Source organism: Hippopotamus amphibius, chromosome 1 (assembly GCF_030028045.1).
Source record: "Hippopotamus amphibius kiboko isolate mHipAmp2 chromosome 1, mHipAmp2.hap2, whole genome shotgun sequence".
NCBI lineage: Eukaryota > Metazoa > Chordata > Mammalia > Artiodactyla > Hippopotamidae > Hippopotamus > Hippopotamus amphibius.
In genome coordinates this window covers 11,146,725-11,168,172 of record NC_080186.1, presented here as the reverse complement: position 1 = coordinate 11,168,172, position 21,448 = coordinate 11,146,725, and the positions used below count along the sequence as shown (strand labels likewise).

Below are 21,448 nucleotides of genomic sequence, written 5' to 3'. Positions count from 1 at the left end.
ACAGGAATGGGGTGGATTTGGTCTGTTTCGGGCGTGTCCTTCCCCGCCTCCAGGGTGCTTCTGGTTTTAAATAGCGAGGTGGACAAGGTTTGCTTGGAGGTGCCATCCTGGCCTCCCCCTGCCCTCAAGGCCCTCAGCTTTGGCCAGCATCCCCCCCCCCCCCCCCCACCACTGGAAGAGGCTCAGTGAATATTAGATGAGAGAAGGGATGAATGAACCAATGAAGAAATGAATGCGTACTGCTGACATGTAAGACTCTCATCCCCACATCCAAACTAACCTGTCCGTGTCCCATCCCTTCAGGACTCTGCTAGAAAAAAGCCCGATCATCTAGTTGAGTGTTCCCGGGAAGGTAATGCAGGAAGTTAACAGCAACCCTCTTGGTGAGATGACAGCATTTGTAAACCTAGGGGATTCTGATGGCAGCATCTTAGGCACAGGGCGTGCTGGGCAGAGGTGTCTGTCCAGGTGCCTCAGATCACACTGCCTCCTTTCTTAGGCTTGACCTGCTTAAGCATTTTAAAGATGATGCGGTTGTGGAAGAAAAGCCATCTCTGGCTTGGCAGGTGGGTATTGGCAGCAGCAGACTCACGGCGGCCAGGCTTCTATGGGGCAGCCCTTTGGTGCCTGGTGCTCTCAGCACTTACCGGCTCTCTGTGCATCTTTTATTCATGTAGACAGGTGACTGCAGCTCATGCCTCAGCACTCTAACAGCCTGATGTAGGGAAAAGAAAACCTTACGAGCATTTGTGCTTCATCAGTCTTCCTGGCCAGAGACTGTTCCTGAAGGTTCTGTGAGCTGCCACCCCAAGGATTCCATTTACCCATCCTGTCTTCCCTGGAGCACCCCTTAGTGTCTGTGGTTAAGCACAATTCCTTTGGGCTAAAGATTTCTCTTCCATGCCCCACTCTTGTTAGAGTCCAAACAGCCTTTTTCTACCTGCCACATACTTGTCTTTTGGCTGTGCTCCTCCTGGAGGGAGAAATCTGAGGCTAACCAAGCAGATGAGATGATGAGGTTGGAGGCCTGGGAGCCACTGCTGGCCCATCTCTAGTTCCTGGGGTTGGGGTTGGGGTAAGGACGGTGACACAGAGGTAGGGCTGGCTTCCTGAGCATGTGACCTGTGCAGCACAGGACCCCATGCTTAGAAGTGGCTCATACTTGGTTTAATGCTCTGCTGTTGCAGTCTTGAAATTTTTAATACTTTCTGAACAGAGGGTCCCAAGTTTCTGTTTTGCATGGACCTGCAAACAACACAGCCAGTCCTGCACGGAGGCCAGGCTTTCACTGCTGATGGGCTTGGTTTTCTTCTGGGGCCACTGACATGGTCTTCACTCTGGCTGATCCTTCAAAACGGTTGAATCATTGGTGATGATGTTTCTATTGAATTAGTTCCCTTCATGTTTCCCACATCCACTGCCCTGGTCAGGTCTCACCATCTCTTTCCCGGGCTACTGTGGATTCCTGACTGCCCTTCCTCCCTCCAGCCTCCATGCCCTCTGAGCCATCCAGAATGTGGTGGTCAACAGGGCTGTGATGAGGCATAGCTGCAGGGGGTGCCTGCCTCTAGGACCCGCAGTGTAAGGTCCCCGGAGTAGCCTGGGAGTTCAAGGCAGAGGCCCTACAAAGCAGCTGTTAGTTGCAGAACAGCCAACATCAATTGCATCCATATTCCAGGTAGTGCACTAAGCACTTCTCTGCTTGGACTCAAAACATATAATCTTTACAACAATCTCCGAAGCAGGTATTAGTACTCCTGTTACTTTATGGGTGGGAAAGAGGACACTCAAAGAGATGAAGCCAAACACACCAGGTAAGAACAGGGATTCCAGAGACAAGAGCTCTGGTTCAAATACCAGCTTGGTTACGACTACATCTTGACTTTGGTCAAGTATTCAACTCTGCCTTGGTTTTCTACTTACAGTATGGGAATTATAAGAAAAACACTTACTTCATAGTGTTGTAAATCTCAGGATTAAAAGAGTCAGTATAGGTAAAGCACGTAAAGCATTTCTTAGTACCAGCCAAGTACAATATATGTGTTAATACGCATATTGACATTAACACACCCAAGGTCCCATGGGTAGAAAGTGGCCACAGTAAGATGGACCCAGAGAATCAGAGTTCCAAGTCTGTGAGTTTAACCACTGGGCAACACTGCCTTCTGGGAAGGGACCCAAGTATGCCATGGTGAAGGATGTCTGCAAAGCATGCCTAATTCAGTCTAAATCTAGAGAAGCTGAAGTCAAGAGTAGGAAATTAAAAAGCAGAAGAACATGATTCCAAATGTTGACTCTTATCCCTAAATGTATGCTGTGCGTTAGCTCAGAGATGGGTAATTTCGCAGCACTTCTAATGGCACTTCACTGTTTACTAGAAAATTCACCGTGGCATATTTCCATATACTAACAACATCGTTACAACATGAGGTGTCAGCACAACATCCTTCTATTCAATGTCTTACAGGAGCGCAGGGGAGAGGGCCAGGGTTAGGTGAGAATTACAGGGTGTGCAAATTGTTCAGGCATTGCCGTATACAAAGGTATTTTTTTTCTTTATTCCTGACTTAGTGAGTCGGGAAAGAGCGAATGAGCACATTTTAAAGACAGGCATCAGGTTATTTAGATGCAGGGCAGTGGCCTTTTTCCATTAAACGCAGATGAAAATGAAATGTGCTTACAGTGGCTCCTTATTTGAGCTAAATTTTCTTGCCATCTATTCAAGGTGCCAAATCTCCATGCCTGGTTTGGCCCAGTGTGGGGTTTCATCTCTGTGCTTCCAGAAGACATGCGATTGAGGAAGTGTGTGCCCCAAATTAACTCCAAACCCGGTGAAGAACGGATCACTTCAATGCCATATGCAAAAATCACACTGCCATTCCCCAAATGACAGATGTCCTTGAAGCCAGTGACACCACTGCCCAGCTCAGAAAATGTTCACTCTAGAGTCACCAATAGAAGGCATATGAGCCAGAATTGTTAATAATTATCAGCCAGTACTTCAGGTGCCCAAGATATGAATGACATCAGATTTAGAAAGGACATCAGATTTAGACTGCTGTAAGATGAAGTTAGGAAGTCATGCTACATAGGAATTTATTTGACTAAGTAAGTGGTTTCATAATAAGAATTATAATTATAATAATGATAAGAATTTTTTATTGAGCACCTACTATATACTAGAAATTTTGCTAAGCACACTATGCATAGGGATGTCATTTGATCCTTACAAAGATCCTGCAAGATGGTTATTACTCCTCTCGTTTTGCAAATGAAGAAATGAGTTCAGAGATGTTGAGCAACTTGTTGCATAGACACTAAGTAGCAGGGTGAGGTTGCAATCCAGATATAGCTGGCTGTAAAGTCTATGTCTTCTATCTCTTCACAGTGCTTTATGCTATTCTTATTTTTTCCTAAGCTCAGCTAGGCAGCAAGAAACATTGCCACTACTATACTAATAACAATTAAACAACAACAATGAAAGCAATAACAACCACTTTAAGAACTAAGAGCTCAATGTATATTATTTAATCTTCACAACACTTCTTTAAGATGGGTGTTATTTTCGTCTCCATTTTGAGATGAGGAGACTGAGCCTTAGCGAGGGTAAATAATTTGTCCTGGGCTATACAGACAGAGAGTTGACCATAAGGTCTGCAGTGGGGCAGATGGAGAAGAGATGAGAAGGTGTTGGTCAAGGTCAAGGCAGGAAGGTCACTGGGAATATGGAGCACCACGAAGCTCCCACTGAGGAGGTGTGGCAACTTGCTATAATGCCAGAAGAATGGACCTCTCCTCAGGTGTCCATTTGTCCACAGGGTAAGACCTGGCAGCCATATTTGTTTTTTATGACACCACTGTCAGGCCAAAGCGGATTGGATCCTGGGTGAACATCTGACCCAAGCCATCCAATGAGGTTCTTTCTCTCAAGAATTTGAACTGAGAGGCACTAAATCTGGGGCCTGTCGAGTGCCAAGTCTGGTCAATGGCAGAGTCTGGTCCCAGGGATGGTCAAAAAAAGTCCAGTTATGGAGGTCCACGAGGATGCCCTACTTCCCAATGTTCTTGACGGTCAACTTTTTTTGGACTCCATGACACATACTAATATTCCTCCCACGAATTCCTCTTCTACTTAATTTAGCTCACGTTGGTCCCTGTTACTTGTAGCCAAATGAATCTTAGTTAATGACCACTGCCTCGTTTCTTTTTTAATTAATTTTTTTTATTGCAGTAAGAACACAATATGAGCTCTCCCACCTTAACAAAATTTTAAGTGCACAACACAGTATTGTTAACTATAGGCACAATATGGTACAGTAGGTCTCTAGAACATATGCATCTTGTGTAACTGAAACTTTGTGCCTGTTTTTTTTTTTCTTTTAATTGCACATCACTCCTTTATTATACTGATCTGGAAAAAAACTTAGTACAGTTATGCTCAAATGAGTACTGGGCCTAAATGGTGGGCCAAGCAAATGGAACATGACTCAGAAATCAGGCACAGGGAAAGACACACTTGGACATGATCACGAGGCATTCCACTGCCCTAAAACACTAATGTAGGGGAGGGATTCTAACACACACACAGCAGGATGAACTCCTACACCTTAGAAGTCAAGGAGCTCATCCCATGATGGTGTAAGGAATGGCTCATTTTCTGATGACCACATGTGGGAATATTTCAACTGCCACTAGAAATCCCAGAAGGGTTTTTTTAAATTGAGATGTATATATATATATATATATATATATATATATATATATTTTTTTTTTTTTTTTTTTTTTTTGGCAAAAGTAAATGTAACACATAAACATTCAGGATTGATCCCAATCTTTTGGAGTCAGGGAGGAAATGTTTGATTGAATCACCATGCAGGTTACATTCATCTTCCACTGGAATGACTAGAGCCCCCAGTCACCTGAACAAAACAGTGCCCAGCTGGCCTTTGGGAACACAAATAGCCTCTCTTGCTTCTCCTCACTGGTCACACCTTAGCATGATTCCTCCCTATCCCCTACTCAAGCAGGTCCTTAGTAATAAACCGCTAGCAAACCCCCCAGTTACTACCTCTCAGCACTCTTGGATAAGTCTTCCCTCGGCTTGGACTGAGGACCATGCCCCAGAGATGCCATTCTGACTAGACTGTATGAAGGGAGTGGGTGCAAGAGATAAATGGGTAAAATGAAATTGGGAGCTGCTGGTCCCCATCTGCAGCTACAACTTAAATATGCCTACAGATGTCGTCGGTGTGACATGTGCAGGGGAGAGGTGCAAAGGAATAGGATGGACTTGGCGGGAAGGGTAGTCCTTGGGAAAGTAATCTGCTTCTCGCCCTCACTTTTTGGCCTTGCCCTGGGCAGCCACAGCCTCCGTGGCTTTACGCATGGTCTCTTCACACATGGTCTCTTCATCCCCCAGGAACTGCATGGGCTTGATGGGCTTCAAGTTCTTGTCCAATGCATAGACAATGGGAATGCCATTTGGCAGGTTCAGCTCCATGATAGCCTCTTCGGAGAGACCCTCCAGATGCTCCACGATGCCCCGAAGGCTGTTGCCATGGGCTGCAATCAGTACTCGTTTCCCCTCCTTGATCTGGGGAACTATTCCTTCATTCCCAAAGGGCAGAGCTCTGGCAATAGTGTCTTTCAGACGCTCACAGGAGGGCAGCTGATCTCCAGTGAGGTCTGCATACCTACGATCGTTACTGATGTTGCTGTAGAAGGGATGGTCAGGCTCTATCGGAGGTGGTGGGACATCAGAGGAGCGCCTCCAGATCTTTACCTGGGCCTCACCATGCCTGGCAGCAGTTTCTGCCTTATTGTGGCCAGTCAGGCCTCCATAGTGTCGTTCATTAAGGTGCCAAGTCCTCACCGCTGGCAGCCACATTTGGTCCATGGAAGCCAGCACTGTCCAGAGGGTCTGAATGGCTCTCTTCTGCACTGAGGTGATGCAGATGTCAAACTCATAGCCAGCATCGCACAGCGCCTGCTCGCCGCACTTCGCCTCCTCGTGCCCGGCCGGACTCAGGTTGGCGTGGTACCAGCCGCTGAAGCGATTCTCCAGGTTCCACGGCAATGCCGAATCAGCACCAGCTTGCAGGCAGCTATGGCGACAGCTCCGGGTGCGGCGCAGACTGGGGCTCACCGAGAGTCCGGAGTCGCTGTCCCTTTGTGCCTGTTTTTTTTTTTTTTTTCCACTTCTTTAAGAACTTTTATTGAGATACAATTGACATACAATAAACTGCATATATTTAAAGTGTACAATTTGTTTCTTATTATTATTTTGTTTCTTAGTAATGTATATATCACTGCCTCTTGTTAAGTACTTTCTAGAAGCTCGACTAATATTTGCATCTTAACCTCCTAACATACCTCTAAGGTATCATCTCATTTTATAGATTTTTAAAAAATGTAAACATGGATGGACCAAGAGAGTATCACACTAAGTGAAGCAAGTCAGAGAAAGACAAATATCACATGACCTCACTTACATGTGGAATCTAAAAAAGTGACACAAATGAACTTGTTTACAGAACAGGAATAGACTCACAGACATAGAAAACAAACATGGTTACAAAGGGGACGAGGAGAGGGGGATAAATTAGGGGTTTGGGATTAACAGATACACACTATATAAAATAGATAACCAACAAGGTCCTACTGTATAGCACAGGCAACTGTATTCAATATGTTGTCATACCTATAATGGAAAAGAATCTGTAAAATAATATATATATATAATATGTATAATTGAGTCACTTTGCTGTACACCTGAAACTAATACAACATTGTAAATCAACTATACTTCAATTAAAAAAGAAAAGGTAAGTAGTCAAGCTGAGCTTGAAATCAAGATGTGTTAGGTTTCTAGAACTATGTCCTTTTCGTTGCCTGAAGAGGCTGTCCTTGGGCTTGGTGATGTCACTGCAGCACAGCAGCTGCATTTATTCCTGCCAGTCCCAGAATTGCCCTTGTTTAATTTGCAGGTTTCTCTGGTACAGGAGCAGTCACCTGAGTGACTGGATGTTGCTTGTGCCTCATCTTTAATCCAGGGAGAGAGGATGAGGTGCTGCAGAAAGCATGTGCCTCCCCAGAGTCCCTGGGATGGTCAGTGTTATATGCCAACTTGGCTAGTCTATGGTCTCTAGTTATACAATCAAACATTCACCTAGGTGTCACTGTGAAAGTACTTTATAGGTGTGATTACAGTCCATAATCAGTTGACTCTAAGTAAAAGAGATCATCCTTCCTAATCTGGGTCAGTCTGATTTGATCAGTTGAAAGGCTTTAAGAGCAGAGCCAAGGCTTCCCTGATGAAATTCTGCTGTGGCAACAGCTTCACCACGTACTCAAGAATTCCAGCCTGTCCTTCAGGTTTCAGACTTGCCTTGAAATAAATGTATTGCCTTCTGATAAATCTCTTAATATATATCTCCTCCTGGTTTTGTTTCTCAAACTGAACCCTGACTGGTACACCCTCCTTAGAGGCCCCCTGCTGTCCCCAGGTGAGGACCCCCTTTGGACATGGTCTCTATCCACCTCTCTAGTTTGGTCCTTAAGATGCTGATGTATCACACTCTCCCAGGCTCCAGACTCAGCCTCATGTCCCATCTACCCCTATTACACTCCCCACTAGGCCAGGTCTTTCATGCTTCTAGGCTTTTAGCTCTGCTATGAACCCTGCCCCATGCCTACTTGCCAGAAAATGCCAGGACTCAGCTCAGGTCCACCTCCTCCAAGAAGGCTTCCCTGACTTCTTTAGGCAAGCCATGGAGCTTTTCCCATTATATTCAGACTGACAGTAGTGGGATCATTTCTTAGCAATTTTCTTTTTCCTTGGCTTGGCAATTCTCTCTTCAAGGACAAAGAGTGTACTTTTCATGTCTTATCTCTAGCTTATCTAGCTCAGGACCTGGCACACAGATAAATTTTTATTCAATAAATGCATGAATGCAGGCATCTGTGCCTAGGGTCTGGTTTTTGCAGAAGGGAGGCTCTGAGGGGCAGATAGAGATTAAACCACACCTGGCTTCTCAGGGTCACCTTGAAAAGGCCAGTAGTCTTTATCAGTTCTCTGCACATGGGCTCTTCCTCTTTGTAGGGGCTCAATCTGACAGAGGAACTCCTGTGGGTGAGATTGCCCGGCCTCTCTGCCTGGCTTGAGACTCCATTATTAGGATGAATTCCTGCATGACCTTTAAGATTAAAACTAAATGTTCTGATCTTTCCCCAGACAGGTATTAGGTGCTGGAAATGGCATTTTGCAGGGACTATGTTCAGTAGCAAATTCCAAATATCAGCCTCATCACATTCTGACATGTTACAGCCCATCTGAGCTGGGGCTACGCTGTGCATTTTAAGGCCGGGCACTGTAAGGGCAGCGGCTTTCCCTTTTTCACTCTGGCTCCACTGGGCACCCCTCCTGAGTCCTTTGAGAAGCTGCCATCGAGGGAACTGAGACCCGTTGGTGTTGCCTCTCTCTGCTGGGACTGCCAGAGGGAAGAGGATTATCAGCAAACAAAGTTGTGCAGGGCTGTCAGGAAAAATTAGCCCTTCTGAAGATGCTACCAGGCCTTCTACCATCGTCTGTAACGAAAACATTGGTGACAAGGCTGGGAGGCATGCTTCCACTCTGGGGTTCCTCCAGCAGCGCAGGGAAATGGCACATGCCCTTAATCAGGAAACACACGAAGAGTTCCTAAATTTGGACTCCTTTGATTAAAGGAAAGACCTAATTAGATAATTGTCTCCATGGAAACCTAGGTATATTTATTATTGCTTTCATAAGGCTCTTCAATTACTCAGAGGAGGGAACACACTTTCACTGCGGTTCAAGTTCGCAAGGGAGCTGCGTCTCAATGAGCTGCGTCTCAGTGAGCCACTAAGAACCATGAATCAGCAACCGTTCACTTTAGGTAAATATATTTGCCTAAAGAGGGTGGAAGTCTCATTCTTAGCATTGCAAACAATGACTGGTTCCAACTAATAATAATTGCTAATAATAGCAAATGCATATAGAGCATTCTTTATACTTGCCAGGCAGCTGGAACCCTTTACAACAGGTCTGTATAGCTGGCTCCATTCTTAAGCCCACTTTACAGATGAGGACACTGAGGCTGAGGGAGGTGAAGAGACTTGCCCAGACACAGAACTAGAAATGGTAGAACCACGGCTGGAAGGCTCACAGCACAGCCCCAGGAGTTCAGCCCACATGTCAACTAACAATTATTGATGATATTTTTATTACTGAGGATTGAGTGCATAGGAATTTAAAAAATAACAAAACTCACATTTACTGAACATGTTTATATGTTAGGGACTGTGCTAAGTGTTTTCCATGTATTGTTTTCTTGGTAATTTGCAGAACCCTGGGAAGTGGGGCTGTTTTATTCTTATTCTACAGATAAGGAAAGTGAGACTCACAGATTGAAACTAGATCTCTTGATGGGTTTTACAGGGACAAACGATTACTGGGGGAAACAAATAGCCTCGTCATTACCGTCCAGCCTGGAATGTGTCTAAAGACTGAGGAGCCCACCTTCTGGTTGCACCCCCCAGTTTTCAACATCTTCATACGCTGTTATAACAGGCCAATTTACAGCTGTTCAATTTGCATTCAGATCCTGCATGTGTAGAGGCTGCCTAGGCACAGGTGTTCATGGTTGTAAATATTCTCTTCTGAAGTTGACCCTGTGCTTAGAAAATGCAATGATTCATTGTAAAATCCGGGAGTCAAAAAGTCTTTAAAATGAGGGTATGATTTCTTAGCACTTGAGACTGAGGTTTATGCCTTTTAATGCACGTTATTTACTCCCAGGCTCCTTCAAACCAGCCCCCTACCCCCACCAACTCCGCATCCTCTGGGCTCCTCTAACTCTGCTGCAGGCCTTAAGGAGGTCTCTGGCTCTTCCAGAACCCTGGATCCTCGGAGCGCTTCTCTTCCCTGTTTCTAAGTCAAGATAAAGATTACCTGTGAATTTTAGGGTTTTATTGGTTTCTCCCCCAGTCAACAGTAAAGATCAGGATTGAATCCACTTCTGGCTGGTGATCATGTCACTGTCCCTAAAGTGTCAGAAGGAAAGTCATGAATAGCAATCACATTTCAGTGTTCAGTCTGCCAGGCACAGTGCTAAATACTCTACGTTTAAAAATTTCATTTCGCTCACGTATCCTTAGTATCTAGAATAGTACTTTGCTTTAATTCCCAAATGCCTATGTCCCACGAGAGACCTAAGGCATTTATTGATAGTATCTTGCTTAATTCTGACACCTACCCAATGGGCCAGATTCTAATGACTGTCCCCGTTTGACAGATGGGACACCTGAGGCCCTGACAAGTTTGGTAACTTGCCAAGGTCATGCAGGTCATGAGTGAGTGAGTGGGAGGACATGGGTTCATCCATTCACTCAGCAGATAGTTTTTGAGCTAACGAAGAAGCTAACCGAACCCACAAACTAGCTCCTCAAGTATTCCAGAATGGAGGAGAGACGCTGTAAACCTCAGAATAGAAGAAGTATCTGCTGGTTAGAGAGACGTGCTAGGAATGAAATAAAACAGGACGATGTGAAGGAAGGGAGGCTGGGGAGGCATAAGCCTCTCTGAAGACACGACATCTGAGCTCTGAGACCAGAAGGATGAGATGGAGGGACCATGCAAAGAGCAGAGATCAGGCCAGGGCTTTGAGGTAGAGGCAATATCAAGTTCAAAAGCCCTAAAGAGGCAACATGTTTGGCTTTCAAAAAAAAAAGACATTTGGCTCTGATGCCCCAAAACCTTTGCATATTCCAAAGCTCTCCCTTTGGATACCTACAACACTTGGAATAGTATCAGGGACTACCTCGTGGGTTTGTTGGGAGGAGTCAAACGATGAGCAGTGAGCCTGACACAAACTAAATGTTACCTGTTATGCAAAATTATATTTAACCCCAGGTACACTGCAATTAGCATCAGCAAAGGAGGAGATGATTTATACCCCAACACTATTCTTGCAATGTCTCTTAAGGATGAGTAGGTAAACCTCCTGCATCACGTTCGCCTGTCACTTCACTTTGGGAGAGGTCACTGGTAAATCGGCTGCCAAAACAGGGCAGTAGAATGAATTCTCTGTTGAATGATCGGGTTGTTTAGAATACATAGCGCCTTAATCCCAGAAAGAAAAACAAAACCAAGCCCTTCCCAGGAATTTTTCAGAGAAGAGAGCCCGTCAAAAGGAAATTAACAAAGTGCACAGCAGATAATCAATAGTAATCAGCCCAGGAAATCAAAAAGAATGCCATTGCCCTGAAGACCTACATCTTGTTTGTTCAATATTTCTGCGAGGTCTGGAGCCAGCAACAATCCATTATGGTTCTTAAATTCAGAGGTGAATATATTCATGAGCTCCCGCAGCAAGTGGGGGGATCTGTTTGTCATCCAAGAGAGCAGCACGTGCAAAGGCCCAGGAACCCCTGGGAGCGCTGCTTGGAAGCTTCTGGTTCTACCTTCCAATGCCAGGGGCTAGGAGTCTGAAGGCACCAGGAAAAGCCCCAAAGGGAAGCCGGAGGAGCCCACACTGCCTCTTAGTGGCAGGACACACAAAATGAGTGATGAATTCTGTGGTCTGAAAGATGCTAATCTAGAAATTGGACATGGAGGATTGTGTTTCCAAAGGTGACTGCAGTATTTCCCACCCTACATGTTCCTTTGTGACATGATCCTCCTGAGAGGTGGAGACTATTTCCCCTGACCCTGGGTCTGGGTGGTCCCTGTCCCTTGTTTTGGCAGATAGAACTCAAGGGAAGTGACACTGGATAACTCCCCAGTTTGGGTTTTAAGAGATCTGCAGCTTCCACTTTTGTCCACTGTTGGGATTCGCCACCAGGACGAAGGAGCCCAAGCTAGTCATGTGAGGGTTGGGGTGGGGGGGGGCAGAGGGGGAGGAGAGGTCTCAGGCTCCCAGGTGCTCCCACCTAGGTGCTAGATACAAGAGGGAAGTCACTTTGGGAATTTCAGTCCAGCTGCCATCTGAATACAAGCTCATGAGCGACCCCGCCGACTCCACGTGGAACAGAGCTGCAGAGCCCAGCCTCGCCGTGCCCCTGACCCACAGAACTTGTGAGCAAATAAAATGGCTGTAACTTTAAGGCACTCACTTTTAGGATTGTTTGTTATGCAGCAAAAGAGAACTGAAACATGGGGTAACCAGCACCTCGGATGCGTGTGTGCCTTGGGGGTTGTCTGAGGACCTTGTGTGGAAGCGGAGTTGTGACAAAAGGGAAAAAGGTGACTTTAGTATTAAGTTTCTGTCTCTAGAAACACATTTAAGAGATTTTCTCTTCCCAGGTTTTTCTAGGCTCCTGATGGCCCAGACAAACCTGGGAAGCAGCTTGTAGCTGGGGGGAATCAAATAGTCCCTCACATAGAGCTTAATCCAAGGTTTCCCAGCACAGCTGGAAGTTCTGCTGGGAACCGAGAGAAGCAGCAGACCTGTTCACAAGTATTAATACCTACCGGGCATCGTTCTGGGTGGGCTGCCTCGGCAGGCAGACATCCTGCCCACCTTCAGTAGGGTGGAGGTGGGGCAGGAAAAGGAGGAGATACCTTGACAGCTAGGAAAAGTGCTCTGAAGATAAAAGACGGTCATGTGACAGCATTGCCTGGAAGGGGCTGCTCTGGCCGAGGTGCAGGGAAGGCTTCTCTGGGATGTTTGAACTGAGACCCGAATGATAGATGAGGAAGCACAGTGATGAGAAGGGCTGGGGAGGAGCGTCCTGGGGGCGGTGGGGGTCGGGGGGTGGGGTAGAGCAATCGCAGAGTCCGGGAACACCTTGGCTGGTGGCGAGGGGCGGAAAGAAGGCCCTCGAAGGAGGGAGGGAACGAGAGGGAGAGCGGAGGTGGAGGTGTCAGGAGGCCGGAGCGGTAGGGAGGGCCCAGGTCACAGGGGAGACACATGAGCTTGACATTGATTCAGTAGCAACAGGAGCCACTGGAGGGGGTGGTGTGGCCTCAGGGTGTTTCTACCCAAAGAGTCTTGGTCACTTAGACCTGGGTTCAAATCCTGGCACTGAGTCCTGCTGGCTTCTGGGTGCATTGGGAGGGAACAAATTCCAAGCCCCTTACCAGCCCCGAGAGGCCCCCGCGTGCCCTGGCCCTCGCCGCACCTCTGCGCTCACGCCCCTTCCCTGCCCCTGCCGCAGTTCTGCGCACATCCTGTGTTGGGGTCTTCTCACCTCTGCCGCAGCTCTTGGCAGGGCCAGCTCCTCCTGGTCGTTTGGGGCTCAGCTCCAAAGCCACCTCCCAGGTGGGGACTTCTCAGGCCTCCCTGGCCTTCCCATCACTTCCCTTCACGGAAACCTGCATTCCCTCTACAGCACCTAGGAGAGTATCTTGCTTGTTTATTTGATGGAGTATTTATTATTTGTCTCTCCCATTGTTGGGAGCTGAACTGTGTCCCCCAAAAGGTGTGCTGGAGTCCTGACCCCAGGTAACTGTGGATCTGACTTTATTTGGAACTGCCAGACCATTTTCCGAAACAGCTGCAGCATTTCCCATCCCTACCAGCCGTGTATGAGGGATCCCGTTTCTCTACATCCTCAACCATGCTCATTCTTTTTTTTTTTAATTAATTTTTATTGGCGTATAGTTGCCTTACAATGTTGTGTTCGTTTCTTGCATTCTCTGTCTTTCTGATTCGAGCCCGCCTAGCGCGTGGGAAGTGGAACCCCAGAGTGGGTGGGATCCCTTTTAACACCAAAGGCACAGCAGGCTCTACCCTGAACACCTTGTCCTGCATCTGCGGCAACTTCTGACTCCGACAAGTTACCACCCCCGACTTGTTCCCCAACCAAAGGGGACTCCTTCATTGAGAAAAATGCAGGATGGGAAGGAAAATGGTCGAAGACTGAAAGAAAGGCTGACATAGGCCATCAGGACCGAATCATGATCTTGCGTCCTCCACCAGGTTAAATGTTTCTGTCATCTTAGAAAGAGCGACGATTCCTTCCCTCCCTTCCTCCTTAGCATCTCAGAGATGCTGTCTGCTTTCATGGCATCTTTGTTTTCAAAACCAGAATGATTTTGTATCCTTGGTCTCATCTGTCCTTAGAACTTTCTTTTAAGGAGTCTGGGGCAGTACTTCTGTCCCTCTATTCGGCCTTAAAAAAAGTCCTCCTTGGGGTCTTCCTTCTCTGCAAGAACATACTGTGTTCACAGTATGATCACAGCGGGTCACACTTGGCAGAATGTGGGCTCACCCTGCACCCTCTTCTCACAGTGAGGACACTGGGAAGGGCAAGGTCACATGGGTGAGAGCCCAGGATTTGGGGATTTCCAGTCATTTATGGGCTTATTTGGACACTGAGCTGGTATGAGTCTTAAGACATCTAACTGGGCTCCTTATTCTACTTTTCCCAGTTCCTTGGAATGCTCTAGTCTCAAAGGTAATGCCTGCTTCTTTTGGGGGGAGGGGAGGAGGGCTGTTTCCCATTAGTTCTGAAAGATTAAAAATACATGTTTCTTTCTCAGAAACATCATGGGCCTGGTTCTTCTTAAGGCCTAACTACCTTGAAAATTCAGTTTCCTAACTTTGACCACTTTTGATCAGATGATAATGGAAAATTACAACTGGGGCTTTGGAGATGTTGTGTTAGTTTCTTTGTCAAAACTCCAAACGACATCAGTCCCTTCCTCCTAATCCTTCCTCCCAGGACTGCTGTGCTGTAGAGCTCCAGGGAAGACATGGACACTGTAGTCTAAATGATGGCAGCTCAGAAAATGGTGTGACCATAGCACCCACCAGTGTTCCTAATCTCACCAAAGGTACCACCTCCTTACAGGTTCTCAAGGCAGTCACCTTCATCCCCCACAGCCAATCAACAACCAACTCATGTTGAGTCTACCTGTTAAATAGTTCATATGTCCCTGGTATTATCCCTGACTCTCACTACATCCTAGTCTAAGTTAGCATCCTATTTCTTGCCTCAACACACACAATAACTCCCATCATAGTTCCTACATTCATTCTTGACCTTGTCTAATCAGTTCTCCACAGTTTAGTTAGAAAGATCTTTTAGGATGCAATTCATCATGCCCCTTCCTGTTTAAGCCCTTCTGCTGCTTTCTCTTACTCTCAGGTTGAAGTCCAAACTCTCACTATGGCCTACTGCGTGATCTGTTCTGGGCCATCTCTGCCACCCTCTACTTTTCTCTGTGCTCCTGGCTCCCTCTGCATCAGGACCTTTGCACATCCTGCCCCCTCTGTCTCCCTCTACCACAGTTCACTTGAGTGTATCCCTGTTCAACCTCCATCCTCCAGTTACACATCACCTCCTCAGAGGACCTCTTCTGACCACCAAGCTGAGTTACGCCCACTGCAACACCTGTGATCCTACAGCCCTGTCCCAAACCCAGCATGCTCCCAGTTACTTCTTCGGCATCTACCTATTCCACCAGACTGTTAAGCTTGAGCAAGTCTATCATTTACCACTGGAACCCCATTGCCAGCACACACTGATGACCAACACATGTCTGGTGAATGAATGAACAAATGAAGGACCAGCACTGATTTCACTCATTCACTGAAACACTAAGACCCTCCCATTGGTCAGACTTTGCTGGGGGCCAGGAAGAGTAAACATCTGACCAAGATACAATTTCCACACTTGGCCAACTTTCCAAATCTCCTGATGTCAACCACCTGGTTCTAAAACTCAGATAGAGGTGATATTGATGATTGCAGCCCAAGCAAAACCCAACTGCCACTAGCAAACCACACTTATCAGGATCAAGGACTGTTGATAACAGGGTCCGAGTTGGGCTGCTTTTCCTCCTTCTGCTGGTGGTGACATGGTGGGCTCATTCCACCGCTAACAGGCAACAGAAGCATGTCTGAAAGACTGGCCCTTCAAATGAACTCTTTGCCTAGTAATTCATTCCTTCATTAACTCAAAAGCTTTTATAGAAAGTCAACTAGGTGTCAAGAACTGTGCAAGGCTCCGGGGAAGACGTGGCTGCACAGGGGCCAAATTCAACCCTATGTGGTGATTCTTGGTTCACATTGTGAACGAGCTGCCGGTGATTGAAAAATTGTGAGATTTCACAGATCTGGCCTCTCCAGCTTCTCTTGAAAAAGCAAACCATTTGGCCACACGGGGCCTGCAGTCCCACAAGCCTGCAACCAGCTGGAACTGAGTGGAAACGTCTTCCTTTGGACGGAGCAAGCTCTCTCTGTTGATTCACTTACTCCCTACCAACTTCACTGGGCTCCATCACCTGCCAGGCTTCCCTGGGCATTGGAGTTGGCATCCCATGCTGCTCTAGGATTACTGACAGGTCAACAAGGAATGGTGGTGACCCTTGAGGATCTCAGAGGGAACATTCAGACTGTGCCCCTCAGTCCAGGTGTGACATATAAAAAACAGGGAGAGCGGAAGACCTTAGAGAGTGACCACTTGAAGTTCGTTTGAATCTCCTATGTTTTGCATTCTATGGTAGGGACTTACGTCTTAAGCAACTCTTCCATAGACTGGCAGCACCGATGCAAGCCCAGGGTCTTGCTGCTGAAATTCTCTAAGCTTCTGTTTCCACATGCATAAAATGGGATGATTGTACCTCCATACACAATATCGCAGAGTTGTTGCAAAAGTTATATTAATCCTGCCCAGAAAGTGCCAGGCTCCTAAGAAGTGCTGCATACATGCTAGTCTTATTAACATCTTTACAAATTCATTAAGAACAAATAATTGTCTCAAAATAGCAGTATACATCAAACCTTCATACCCAGATCTTTTTTCATCTTTATTTTTTTATTATAATAGGAGTCCATGCTCTTTAGAAAAATGCTCGGAGAAATTCATACCGTAGCAAGAGTGGGTTCTTAGACTTTCGAATTGCTCTTGTTCTCTGTTATTAAGAAGTATTTACATCTCAGCGGAGACATAGATATACATGCATTAGGGCCAAACCAAGGCTAAGGCATATAGTTGGTCCCACTATGCTTGAACCTAGTCCTTAAGTTGAATAAAAGGCTTGGAAAGGAAAACTGGACTTTGCAGCCACCTTAGTAATATTCTCTGGAATGAAAGTGACATTTATTTCCCTCTGGGCTATCACTCCAGCACTGCCTTCCACATCTTGGCAGTTCAATTAAAATCCTGGAGTCCTGGCCAAGAGGTCCTGTTTTCAGGTGGTCACCCTCAGACATCAATTGCTGAGGTTTTTTTCAATGTCAGCTGAGCGGTGTCTGCTCCTGTCACCTGGTGCCCACTGACCCCTCCCCTCCCACCGCCAACCACACAGACCAAGCTAGGAGGGGCCCACGGATGGGACTCCCACCCACTCCCACCCAGAACAGGACCATCCACAAAGGCATTTTTCCCTGCAGTGGGTGTCCGGCTGCTCTGAGACACTCTTCCACACTGGTTTTCCCAGGAAAGACATGCTTCTGGGTCCAGCTCTTTGACCCCTGAGGGTTATTTCGGTCCCGCAGTGAGTCAAAACACTAAGTAAAAACTGGAGATCTTGCAACAGGGACAGCATCAAGTCCCCAGGCTTTGCCTATCAGCAAAACGAAATCTCCAGGGAAATAAAGGCTCGGGGCTTTCTTGCCCCATGGGTTCAAAGTTATCTCTTCTCCGGGTTTCGGCTTTACAAAGAGTAAAGGACCACAGTCCTTGGCTGTGGGTTTTGCGTGGGTGTTCCTCCCACTCGGAGTCATCAGTTCAGACGGAAAACAGAACAGACCCAAAAATGTGGTGGGAAATTGTCAACAATGGGAGATAAGAAGATGGCTGTTATTAGCAGATGGCTCTAATCTTCCCCCTCAACCTTCCCCACATTAAGGATGCTTACACGGTGTTTAACTATTAGAGGACCTCAATCACCAGGGTCTGCAAGATGGAAAGGAAGAAAAGTACACCCGTTTCTGGCTTCTCAGGATCCATGATTCCTTCTCATCTTTAGCACTGGGGCAGATCTTCAGTGAAGCCTTTCCTGACTACACCTCCCTCCTCCCCTCACCCCCCACATCAGCTGATTTAGTCCTTCCAGCCCTTATTTTCCCCTAGACTTTGTGTATTTCTCCCTTAGAGCAGCAACACCTAGAATAATAGTTTACTGAGCGCTAATTGTATATGAACACAGGAGGCATAGCACGTATAGATATCATCTCATCTAATCCTCTCAGTGATTCTGTGAGCAACCATAGGTATCTCCAGTTTACAGATGAGGAGACCGAGGTTCAGAGTGGTTAACGGCAGCAACGCACCACCCACTACATGGGCTACATAGGCTCCTATCATAAGGTGTTTGTACTTACTGATACCTTTGGACTGTGAGCTCCTGCAGGGGGAGGAGTAACTGTCAGCATCTTTGTCTTCCCAGATAACTGCCTGGCACACAATGGGCACTCAGTAAACGTAATGAAATGGACCAGTGATGGATGCAGCTTTTTAGAACTATTTCCTCTAACTTCCCAGAGCCTTTCTCTGTGATCCCAGGGCACTAGGCAATATGCTTTTATTCTAGGTTCTATAATATACTAAGATGATGGTATCTTTTCCTCCTTCCTTCCTTCCTCCCTTCCTTCCTCCTTCCCTCCCTCCCTCCTTCCCTCCCTCCCTCCTTTCCTTTTCTTTCTTGTCTCTATTTCCCTGAGACTGAGAGCCTCTCAAAACCCTTCCCTTCTCCTTTCATCTTCTATCTTGACTGTCTGGTGCTGGGGGAGGGAGAGGACGGCCAAACGTCTCATCTCACAGGTAGTGGCTCCTGGAGCCTCCTTGGGAAGGTTTTCGAGACCCCAGATGGCTCCAGGGGAAGGCGGGCCCCTATAAGACAGCAGTATTTGCGTGGGTACTGGCAGGGCCCCATGTAGCACAACTCTGGCCATCAGGGTACAGGGCTGGGAGAACTTACTCGGCCAGGGCAGGGTCTAGAGAACAGCCATTCTTGGTTACAGGGGTGCAGAAATGGAAGGTGGCATGGACAGCGCCTCAGCCCAAGAAGACCCTCGTTTATGCAGGTGGCCAACAGGTCAAAATGGCCTTGCTCTGAAGACCCAGGAGGAGAATGGGCAAGGAGGGACATGTGTGAAGGCAGAGGGAGGCTTCCTTCGTTCATTCATTCAGTACATATTTGCCGAGAGGCTACCAAGTGCCAGTCCCTGTCTCATGTGCAGGGGCTACACCTATAAGCCAGACAAATGAGGTCCAGACTCTCGAGGAGCTTGCAGGCTGGGGGACTGGGTTAGAAAGGATGAATCTAAATATACGACCTCAGATCAGGATGATGCTTTTCACAAACAACTTCTATCTGCTTTAGCTGGCTCTCTACCTTCGTTCACGCACACAACCAATGATACCTGAGGGCTCGCTCTGTGACTCAAGCAGAACAGGCTTCTGTCCACCAGCAACAGTCAGTGAAGCAGGAGGAAAGGAGCCTGAATCTACAATCCTGGACATAGGCAGGGATCAGAGGGTCTTCCTTGAGGAAGCCTTTGACTGTCATTTCTAGGGTGGGTAGGGATGTGTCTGGGAGGGTAGAGGCATCCCTGACATCCCCACTCCAAGGAAAGAGAAGAAGAATCTGTTAAATGTTGGTATCTATGGAAACACGAGGTCTCTGGATCAGAGAACAGACCAGTCATTACTCACAGAGCATCTTAGCAGCATTGGTTCTCCGGGCCCCTCCTCTTTCTGGGTGACGACATGCAGGCCAGGGTCACCTCTTGCGCCATGGTGGTACCACGGGAGAGGAACCTCGACATTTGGACACTCAGATCTTCCATAGGGTGGCCTGGGTATCTGCCCCTTCTCCTCTCCAGAGAGATGGAGAGAGAGGCCTGATTCTCTAGCATAAACACATCCTCTCTGGGGAGAGGACGAGAAGGTCCCTTGGTTTTTATCGCCCTTAGAAAGTAAAGAAGTATCTCCAGGGAAGAGAAATCTTTAAATCCCTCCAGAGCAATACCCAACTTCTGGCATGTTTGCTATTTAGTCATCTTTTGATTCAGCTTGCCAGTAGAAAGCCTGGACCACGCAGAAGTACGAAAAAATTCATGGCCCAACATAATCATCACTGTGGTGCTTCCTAAGTGCCGAGGGCTATTCTAAGCTGCACACATGCACATACAGGCATAGCCTCATTTTGGCTTCACCACAACCCCGTGAAGCAGGCATTACTGTCATCCCCCTTTTACAGATGAGGTAACCGAGGCTCCGAGGATTTTATCGAAAGCTGCACAACGGGGGACTGGGGCTCCAAACCCAGGTCATCTGGCTCCAGAGCCCTTGCCTGTCACCACTGCACTGGCTCCCTTTATCACCGCTGGTTGGTTTGGGGGGTTTGGATGGGAAGGAAAGCAAGTTCCCACCTCAGAGAAGGCTCACACAGCTTCTATACAGAGCACGCCAATGCAAGTCTCCAGCTCAGGACCCTTGGGAAAATGCCACTGCTTTTCCCATCTCCGTGCAAAAGGAGTAAGAGCTGCTATCTCTGCGGCATTTTATATTTTTCTAAAGAGACTTATGCCATAAAACAAGGCTCCGGGTTTCCCGATAGCCCTTCTACAGCATCGTCCATGACAAATGGATAAAAGGCAAGCCGGGCAGTGCTCGACCTTTCCACCCTCAGCATCCTCTTGTCATTTTTCTCTGATGGATTCCTGGTTTGGAAGAGTTTTGTTGACTAACCATGTTCGATAATAACGTTTTCCCAGTTTCAATTCATCAAGACAACTTCATCCCTGGCAACAGGATGGGGTGATGGGGGAGATAAGGAACTTTGGGGTTAGGCCTGGATCTGAAGAGCTCTTGATCTAATTGTGTTTCCTCAGCTGAGTCGCCCTCTTGCTCGGTTTCCTCGTCTGCAGAATGGGGATGGGAACAGCACTCACCACACAGGGTTATCGGGAGCGGGCACCGAACTGCTCTCTGTACAGCACTGAGCACAGTCCCGGGCACGGGCACTTGCCAGCCAAGAGCAGGTCGTCTTCAGGTTACTGAGGTCCGCCCACCACAGAAGGTCCCCGTGGGCCTCTTCCTCCACTGCCCCTGGAGATAAACTAGTAAAATCTGCATCTGATGAATGGGATTACTTGTCTGGAAATGAACCAGCTATGAAACTGTTTGTAAATTTGTGACCTGAGGTTTTGGGGGACCCTGAAAACTCCTGTCTAGGCGACTTGGGTGTAATCCTCAGAAGACAGAATCAGAACAGAGTGTGATTGTGTAAAAACAAATATTGCAATTGTACTGCAACCACCTGGGGAAGGTCTGGGTGCTCGAAAGAAGGGGGGAGGGCATGGGGAAGAGCAAGAGGGGAAGCAGAAAGGGGACCTTGAGGGTGCCTCCCCGCAGCCGACGTGATGTCTTAGGTCCCGACATGCCCAGGACTGCCAGATGGGCCTGGCTGTCCCAGCTCAGCGACCCCAGCTGGCGGCAGGGCCCACCAGTTCACATCCTCCCACTCCTCACT

The 21,448-nt window shown here is 47.3% G+C and overlaps 1 pseudogene; it reads right to left on the bottom strand.

Annotated features, from left to right (window-relative positions):
* Window positions 1–5,112: 5,112 nt before the first annotated feature.
* LOC130852028 (phosphoglycerate mutase 1-like) overlaps window positions 5,113–21,448 on the bottom strand; it is a 172,441-nt pseudogene continuing 156,105 nt past the window's right edge.